Source organism: Tenrec ecaudatus, unplaced genomic scaffold, assembly GCF_050624435.1.
Source record: "Tenrec ecaudatus isolate mTenEca1 unplaced genomic scaffold, mTenEca1.hap1 Scaffold_545, whole genome shotgun sequence".
Classification (NCBI taxonomy): Eukaryota; Metazoa; Chordata; class Mammalia; order Afrosoricida; family Tenrecidae; genus Tenrec; species Tenrec ecaudatus.
The window spans coordinates 277,187-287,032 of record NW_027459456.1 but is presented as its reverse complement, the minus strand read 5'-3'; the positions used below and the strand labels follow the sequence as shown (position 1 = coordinate 287,032).

Genomic DNA, 9,846 nt, shown 5'->3' with positions numbered 1-9,846 from the left:
ACATTGTGGATTGGTGTGGCACATATGGGCTAATGTTGGACTTGTACACTTGGGCTGCACTGGTTTGGGATTTTTTCTCCATGTGCATTTACCCTTTATCTAAAGCTCTCTTTTATACATTTCAGTTTCTGTGGATTTATTTCTCTAATGTACTCAGACTAACACAAGTAATATAAGAAGAGGCAGGACACAAGTAAGCACCCGTTTCCGTTTGGGAAAGACACTAAACAGTGAAAAGCTATTTTCCAACAAGCCATCTTTGGGTGGCACAAACAGTTAAGTGCTCAATTCATAACTTAAACCATCACCTGAACCCATATCGTGATACCTCAGAAGGCAGACCTGGTGGTTTGCTTTTGAACCCTCACAGAGCCTTGCAGCCCCTATCTAACAAGGTTCAGTTTGGCTATGCACACCAGGTTTCAATGACTTGGAATCTACCCCACAGTAACTGTTTGGATGCAAGTATACTCAATCCTGAGTTATGACCGGCCCCATCATGAGGATTCTGTCATGAGGCAGTTCTGACCGAAGTCAAATACCTCATGATACTAGCTTTTCTTTACTTATTTTTTTCCACAGGTAGTTAAAAGACTTTATTAGGAAAGCTTTGAAGTCAAAAGTAACACTCTTGGTAGAATTTTCTTTCATCCTTTAAGTCGGCTCTGCAAATATATAATCAGTGATTTAGCTGTAAGATCAAAGATACGTTAATTTATTTAAGATAAAATATATTTTAGTTCTTAAAATTTATTCCATAAAGTACATATTTCCCTATAAATTCCCTACTTATACAAAAGAGGTAAAAAATAAACACAAAATATAAAATCCCCAACAAAACAGTAACTGAATATCTTTTTAAAAATTGTAAAAACTTGGCAGGGGAGACACCATGATCAAGAAAGTGGTTTTCCCAGGGCGAGGCTTATCCATTGCACTCCGGATGTGCTGAACCCTGCGATTTCCCCAAATGTGGGAAACACGACTGCATATTTGTGGTAGTGGGGGACTGCGTTCGCGCTCTCCCCTGATTTAAAAAAAAATTGTAAAAAACTAACAAGAGAAACTAATGTGTGTGTTTGTTAATATTTAAAAAAGTGAAAAATCTTTGGATGGGGGAATGCCACCCCCTAGCTTTACATATCTCACCTTCATCAGTCTGTGGGGCTTGAATATTTGGATATATACTTACAGCTACAATGGCATTAGATGTGTGTGGTATAGCATGGGTGCATGCTACTTATGATAAACTTTCTAAAAACAGAAAGTGAAGCAGATGGTCATAATGCAGCTCATCATAAGTATAATACAGCACAACTCAGAGATTGTGTTTACTGGGTCTTTGAACTGATATGAGCCAATTGAGATGTGGGATGATGAACTGAATGTGAAAATGACCTGTTTTTTAAAAGCTTGAATGATCTGGAAGGCTAAATGGAATGGGAAAAAGTATGGTTTCAATCCTTGGAATAGTGATTTGGGGACCTTTCAGGAACCTGTTTCATGATGCCAATTTACTTCGAACACTGTGGATAGTGACACACATTCAATGAAGCAAGTGCTTGACTGCCAACTGAGAGCCGGCTCTATGACTGCCTACTCAGCGTATCCAGACATTTCCTTGTAAACTGGCATTATATTTTTTTAGCCAAATAAGTTTCTAATGGCTAATTTATTCAGTTTCCATAAAACACATTATTTAATAACACTTTTTTAATCTCCACAAATGAAAATGTGGTTCTAAAGTATAAACACCAAGGTTATTGGGTAAAAGGGACTGCAGGACACAAGGTACTAGGAACTTCAGAAACCTAGGGATTTGGGCGGAAACACTGATTGAGGCACACTAAGACACCGCTTGACGTGGAATAGCCCTCATGGGGTCCTACGACGTGTGATATCTAGGCAGTGAGCCCTCCTACTCAGTCACAATCTCTGACTCCTCAGAACTGTTTTGGGGTCAGGGGAGACTGCATATAAAGTCCCCAGAAAGGATCAGTGTCTAGGCTGGAGTCTGAACGCATCAATATATTAAAGATACTTGCTTCTGTTTGCATCACTTTTATCCCTATCATTCTTCTCCTGCAGCCAAAACTGAGTCCCAGGGGGATGGCACTACAGTAAGCAGACTGTTCTGTCTGACTTCTACGTTAGGACACATAGACCATCTGAATAAACCCTTTGATTCTGTGTCCCTCCCCTTCCCATAGACAAAACTGCAGCCAGCACCAGACCTTAAACCTGCAGACTAAAGGTTTGTCAAAAGTCTAGAAAGAGCAGTCAATACCCTGAAAACCTAGCCTGCAGAAGAGAAGACACAGAATCAAAAGGTACAACTGAAAAAAAAAAAAAGCTCCAGGTGGGTGTCATTCAGACAACCGATTCCAATGAAAACACTTGAGCTACTCACAGTGAAAATTGTTTTACTTCCATACTGTTGTAACTCAAACAGTTTCCCATATCTCACCTCCAAATGTAACTCCAGCAGATTCAAGTTTATTAAGGAAGAGGCAATTATTCTGGTGTTTCCCCTGCACCGATTATGGAGCCTCAAACAGTTTTACTATTCTCAGGTCATGCCTTAGATTTTCAACTATTTGAATGTGAAGGAAATCTTAACATGCCGCGTTTCAAAGGGTGACTTCTGTGTTGACTCAACCAGATTTAAGTTTTTCATTTCTAGAGTGCCTCAACATGAGTTGTTTTTTTTGGGGGGGGGGAGGGGTAAGGAGCATTATCATTTTCCATTATCAGTTGTTGATGGGAAATTTTACATCCTGCAGGTTCCCATATACAATAATTACATTAAACAATGGAGTTTTCTGTATCTTCCTGTTTTTCACATCAGGTTATGCTCACTCATATTGTTAGCTTATCACGCCAAATTTCCAAGAGGCACAGGTGGTGTTAATTGAAGGGCGGAATGATTCATTCATTGGTCACTTTAGCATTGCAAGTTCTTGAGCATCTTGATTTTGAAATTCAGTAAAGTGAGATGATGCCTTAGCCAGTTAAATGCTACTCCTTCCAAACCTCATGTACACTCAGACATATCTGAGCAGAAGCCACATTATCTACGTGAAACAGCTTTGGGTGCTCCCCAGCTATATGCAGATGCCCACCAATATGAGATTATTTTGCTTTCTCTGACTTGGCTCTTACTAGCTGTCAGCCTCATTCCATCTCTTTTGTAGATGGTTGTGGATTCTGAGGGGCCTATGGCATGATGGTTGGCTTATGAGATTAAAAAGATCTTTTAGGGAAGTTTCTTGATGTGCATTTAATATTTAATTACAACTCTCTTTTATACACGTGTGTCTGTGGATTTCCACATCTAAAGTGCACAGATTAACACATTCCCATAGCAGAGTGAACCTCCCTTCCGTCATGTCTATAGGTATTTCTCCTTCCTATGGGCAGCTGGACAGTAATTCATCTGGGAAACACCTGGTAAACCAGGACAATGGTGATTCCCCAGCTTTCTGTGATGAGGGACCAGGACATTGGTTACCTTTGTAAAAGTCTCCTGACACGTCCTCGTGATGTCTGTTTCTGGGATCATAGAGGCTTCCTCTTCCTTGGTTGGTCTTGTTGGTAGGTACTATCCAGTTGGTCTGCTTCAAAGCAACCGCAATGTACAGGACAAGGAAAGGCTTGCCAATCCTGGGCCACCCTCATATCTTTTTGATGTTTGAACCCATCTCTGAAGCCCCCGTTGCCATGCATCGTGCAAAAGACCTGGCTCTTTGTCACTGGCCCTCCCCTTTAAACTGACCAGAAGTTTTCGTCATCTGGCCCTCTCTCTGGCAAGGTTCTGCCTTGGTTTACTAGTCCTTCACTACCTGACAGTGTTTCCATGATTAGCATAAGGTTTTCAGTGGTGTATTTTGTCATCCTCAGTGTGTCCTTCGTCTAGACACCCTGCTGCACGCTTTGCCCTTTACATGACATTGCTGGCATTGGAAATAGCAGTGACATGCACTCTGACTTTCCTTTCTGGACCTAGCTACAAATGGACAGATTTTAAACAGGTCACAGTTTATCACCGACCCATGTACCACCCTTGAAGCAGCATTGGGGTAGATAATAAATCACAAGTAGTCCTGCACAAGGAGATGGAGCCCTCATGTCTGAGTGGTTACAAACACCAGCCGCTCCAGGCGCACAAAAGGCGCTTTCAATTCCAGTAAAGAGTTAACAACCTCAGAAACCCAGATGGGCAGTTCTTTCCACCTGCAGCCACCCACACTGCATGTCTTTGTTGAGATGGAGGAGGACATTGTGGATTGGTGTGGGACATATGGGCTAATGTTCGACTTGTACACTTGGGCTGCACTGGTTTGGGATTTTTTCTCCATGTGCATTTACCCTTTATCTAAAGCTCTCTTTTATACATTTCAGTTTCTGTGGATTTATTTCTCTAATGTACTCAGACTAACACAAGTAATATAAGAAGAGGCAGGACACAAGTAAGCACCCGTTTCCGTTTGGGAAAGACACTAAACAGTGAAAAGCTATTTTCCAACAAGCCATCTCTGGGTGGCACAAACAGTTAAGTGCTCAATTCATAACTCAAATGATCATCTGAACCCATATCGTGGTACCTCAGAAGGCAGACCTAGTGGTTTGCTTTTGAACCATCACAGAGCCTTGCAGCCCCTATCTAACAAGGTTCAGTTTGGCTCTGCACACTGGGTTTCAATGACTTGGAATCTACCCCACAGTAACTGATTGGATGCAAGTATACTCAGTCCTGAGTTGTGACCGGCCCCATCCTGACGATTCTGTCATGAGGCAGTTCTGACCGAAGTCAATTACCTCATGATACTAGCTTTTCTTTTCTTATTTTTTTCCACAGGTAGTTAAAAGACTTTATTAGGAAAGCTTTGAAGTCAAAAGTAACACTCTTGGTAGAATTTTCTTTCATCCTTTAAGTCGGCTCTGCAAATATATAATCAGTGATTTAGCTGTAAGATCAAAGATACGTTAATTTATTTAAGATAAAATATATTTTAGTTCTTAAAATTTATTCCATAAAGTACATATTTCCCTATAAATTCCCTACATATACAAAAGAGGTAAAAAATAAACACAAAATATAAAATCCCCAACAAAACAGTAACTGAACATCTTTTTAAAATTTTTAATAAACTAACATGAGAAACTAATGTGTGTGTTTGTTAATATTTAAAAAAGTGAAAAATCTCTGGATGGGGGACTCCCACCCCCTAGCTTTACATATCTCACCTTCATCAGTCTGCGGGGCTTCAAAACTTTGGATATAAACTTACAGCTACAATGGCATTAGAGGTGTGTGGTATTGCATGGGTGCATGCTACTTATGATTAACTTTCTAAAAACAGAGAGTGAAGCAGATGGTCATAATGCAGCTCATCATAAGTATAATACAGCACAACTCAGAGATTGTGTTTTCTGGGTCTTTGAACGGATATAAGCCAATTGAGATGTGGGATGATGAACTGAATGTGAAATTGACCTGTTTTTTAAAAGCTTGGATGATCTGGAAGGCTAAATGGAATGGGAAAAAGTATGGTTTCAATCCTTGGAATAGTGATTTGGGGACCTTTCCGGAACCTGTTTCATGACGCCCATTTACTTCCAACACTGTGGATAGTGACACACATTCAATGAAGCAAGTGCTTGACTGCCAACTTTGATCCGGCTCTATTTTGCCTACTCAGCCTATCCACACTTTTCCTTGAAAACTGGCGTCATATTTTTTTAGCCAAATACGTTTTTAATGCCTTATTTTTTCAATTTCCATAAACCACATTATTTAATAACAATTTTTTAATCTCCACAAATGAAAATGTGGTTATAAAGTATAAACACCAGGGTTATTGGGTAAAAGGGACTGCAGGACACAGGGTACTAGGAACTACAGAAGCATAGGGATTTGGGTGGAAACACTGATTGAGGCACACTAAGACACTGCTTGATGTGGAATAGCCCTCATGTGGACCTATGACGTGTGATATCTAGGCAGTGAGCCCTCCTACTCAGTCACAATCACCGACTCCTCAGAACTGTTTTGGAGTCAGGGGAGACTGCATATAATGTCCCCAGAAAGGATCAGTGTCTAGGCCGGAATCTGAACGTATCAATATATTAAAGTGACTTGCTTCTGTTTGCATAACTTTTATCCCTATCCTTCTTCTCCTGCAGCCAAAACTCAGTCCCAGACGGATGGCAACTACAGTAACCAGACTGTTCTATCTGAATTCTACGTTAGGACACATATACCATCTGAATAAACCCTTTGATTCTGTGTCCCTCTCCTTCCCATAGACAAAACTGCAGCCAGCACCAACCTTAAACCTGCAGCCTAAAGGTTTGTCAAAAGTCTAGAAAGAGCAGTCAATACCCTGAAAACCTAGACTGCAGAAGAGAAGACACAGAATCAAAAGCTACAACTGAAAAAAAAAATCTCCAGGTTGGTGTCATTCAGACAACCGATTCCAATGAAAACACTTGACCTTTTCACAGTGTAAAATTGCTTTTACTTCCATACTATTGTAATTCAAACAGTTTCCCATATCTCACCTCCAAATGTAACTCCAGCAGATTCACGTTTATTAAGGAAGAGGCAATTATTCTGGTGTTTCCCCTCACCAATTATGGAGCCTCAAACAGTTTTAATATTCTCAGCTCATGCCTTAGATTTTCAACTATTTGAATGTGAAGGAAATCTTAACATGCCGCGTTTCATAGGCTGACTTCAGTGTTGCCTCACCCAGATTTAGGTTTTTCATTTCTAGAGTGCCTCAACATGAGTTTTGTTTTTTTTTGGGGGGGGGGGGGAAAGGAGCATTAACATTTTCCATCATCAGTTGTTGATGGGAAATTTTACATCCTGCAGGTTCCCGTATACAATAATTACATTAAACAATGGAGCTTTCTGTATCTTCCTGATTTTCACAACAGGTTATGCTGACTCATATTGTTAGCTTATCACGCCAAATGTCCAAGATGCACAGGTGGTTTTAATTGAAGGGCGGAATGATTCATGCATTGGTCACTTTAGCATTGCAAGTTCTTGAGCATCTTGATTTTGAAATTCAGTAAAGTGAGATGATGCCTTAGCCAGTTAAACCTCACGTACACTCAGACATATCTGAGCAGAAGCCACTTTATCTACGTGAAACAGCTTTGGGTGCTCCCCAGCTATAAGCAGATGCCCACCAAATATGAGATTATTTTGCTTTCTCTGACTTGGCGCTTACTAGCAGTCAGCCTTATTCCATCTCTTTTGTAGATGGTTGTGGATTCTGGGGGTCCTATGGCATAATGGTGGGCTTATGAGATTAAAAAGATCTTTTAGGGAAGTTTTCTTGATGTGCATTTAATATTTAAGTACAACTCTCTTCTATACACGTGTGTCTGTGGATTTCAACATTTAAGTGCACAGATTAGCACATTCCCATAGCGCAGTGAACCTCCCTTCCGTCATGTCCATAGGTATTTCTCCTCCTTTGGGGAGCTGGACAGTAATTTATCTGGGGAACGTCTGGTAAACCAAGACAATGGTGCTTCCCCAGCTTTCTGTGATGTAGGGCCAGGCCATTGGTTACCTTTATAAAAGTCTCCTGACAGTCCTAGTGATGTCTGTTTCTGGGATCATAGTGGCTTCCTCTTCCTCAGTTGGTCTTGTTGGTAGGTGCTGTCCAGTTGGTCTGCTTCAAAGCAACCCCAATGTACAGGACAAGGAAAGGCTTGCCAGTCCTGGGCCACCCTCATTTCTTTCTGATGTTTGAACCGATTGTTGCAGCTCCCATGGCCATGCATCCTTCAAACGGCCTGGCTCTTTTTCACTGATCTTCCCCTTTAATCTGACCAAAAGTGTTCGTCATCTGGTCCTCTCTGACAAGGTTCTGCCTAGTTTTACTAGTTCTCCACTACCTGACAGTGTATCAATGATTAGCATAAGGTTTTCAGTGGTGTATTTCGTCATCCTCAGTTTGTCCTTATTGGGGGTTCTTACAACTCTTGTTCCAATCCATACACCAATTGTATCTGACATAGTCATACGTATATTGCCATCATTCTTTTCTAGACTTTTACTTTCTTTTGAGCCCTTGGGATCAGCTCCCCTTTTTTTCCTCCTCCCCACTCGTGGTTCCTTGATAGATTTTAGATTGTTATTATTTTCATATCTCACATCGACCATTGTCTCTTTTATCCTCAGCTTTCTGTTTCTCCTCTCCCTTCGAGGGGTGTGTGGTTATATGTCATTCATTGCTATCGGTTTCCCTTCCTCCCATCCTCTAACCCCCTTCCCCCTACCCTTTTTGTATCTCTATTCCCATTCCTGTTCCTGGGTTCCATGTGTTGTGAGTTTTATCTCTTCCTAATACCTATGCACTCTAGTCCAGAGTGGGAAGCGGCACTGGGGTGATGATAGTGGGGTGTGAGGAGGCCTCAAGGGGACAGAGGCAGATTGTGTGATTCATTGGTGCGATCCATGTCTCCTCATGGGGGCCTCCACCTAGTGGGACACGGCATCTGGGAGGCTTGTGGCTTTCTCCTGACACAGCATGGTGGCCAAGGGCCCGGGCATTGAGGGTGGGACTCTGGGCCTGGGGTGGCAGCACTTGCAGAAGCCACCCTCTCCCCCAGGCACCCACCTGGATACTGACTAGCACGTGAGACAGTTGGCTGTGAACTTTGAGGGTGGCCTCAGCATCTCAGAGCAGGTGGGGTCTGGCCTGAGTCAGCTCCCACTGCTCCAACCAGGAAGCCCTGCCCCCAGGCGGGGGTCAGCAGTTATCCCAGCATGATCATTCCTCCCCTTCATCATCTGTCTGGTCAGCCCTTCAGCTTCCTGTCTGGGTTTAGGTCTTGCCCTAAGCTCCCAGAGGGCCACCGTCCTGAGATCTTGCTCAGCACTTCAGGCCTTTCTGCAAACTCTTCTCCCAGAAGCCCATTATCACTAGCAGTTTACCCCTTGCTCTAACGATGCTCCAGGAGGCCTGCTTGGGAAGTGTTGGGCTTTTGCCTGGTTCAGTCCCACTAACTGCTCCTCAGGAGAAAGAAGAGGTTCCCTGCTCCTGGAAAGATTTACTGGCTTGCAAACCCTCTGGAGCATCCCCATGAGTCAGCAGGTGGGGTCATTCTAAAGCCCGGCACTCCGCAGGTAGCCACGTTGTGTGCCACCCAGGCATGCTGTGTGTTTGGAGGAGACTGCACACCCTTCAAAGGTAGAAGCTGCACCCCTCCATGGTTCTTGCATGCAGCAAATGCAGGGCCCCTGAGACTCTGGGCCAGCCTCTGGGCTAGGATCATGGGCAAATCGTTATCTCACCTAAGTTCCATCTGGGCTGGAAACGCAGTAGCTTGAACTGTGACCTGGGTCAGCCTGGTGCTGTGCAGGGCATCCTCAGCCCAGCTCAACTCTTCTCAGAACGCCCCTGAAGGTGCAGGGAGCCCCTGGCTTGGGAAAGTGACCCTGCTAAGTGGGCTTTGTGACCAGGATCCCTGATCCACCGACCCAGCTTTGCCTCCTCCACAGGCCGCAGACAGCAGGGGCTGCCCTGGGTTCCCTGAACTCGGGCCCTCTCCAGAGACAGTGTGGGCAGGACCTGGAGGGTGTGGAAGTGAGTCGTGTCGGGAAAGTGGATGGAGGAACGGAGGGTAGGATAGATGCTGGGTGGGCTGAGGGGGCAGGAGATGCCCTGCAGAATTCTAGAACCAGGGCTGAGGGATGTGGGAGCTGTTGGGGCCAGCTGGCCCTTTCGTGAGTTTTAGGAGCTGTCTGAACCCCATCCACATTGACCCTGTCCAGCCCCACCTTTGGCAGATGCTGGAAGAGAAGTTCAAGGTCTTCCG

At 43.5% G+C, this 9,846-nt stretch overlaps 1 non-coding gene across 1 annotated transcript; it reads left to right on the top strand.

Annotated features, from left to right (window-relative positions):
- Positions 1-867: 867 nt before the first annotated feature.
- Positions 868-1,030, top strand: LOC142436682 (U1 spliceosomal RNA). The gene has a single exon (XR_012782059.1). It is a non-coding gene; the product is annotated as a U1 spliceosomal RNA (small nuclear RNA).
- The last annotated feature ends 8,816 nt before the right edge of the window (positions 1,031-9,846 follow it).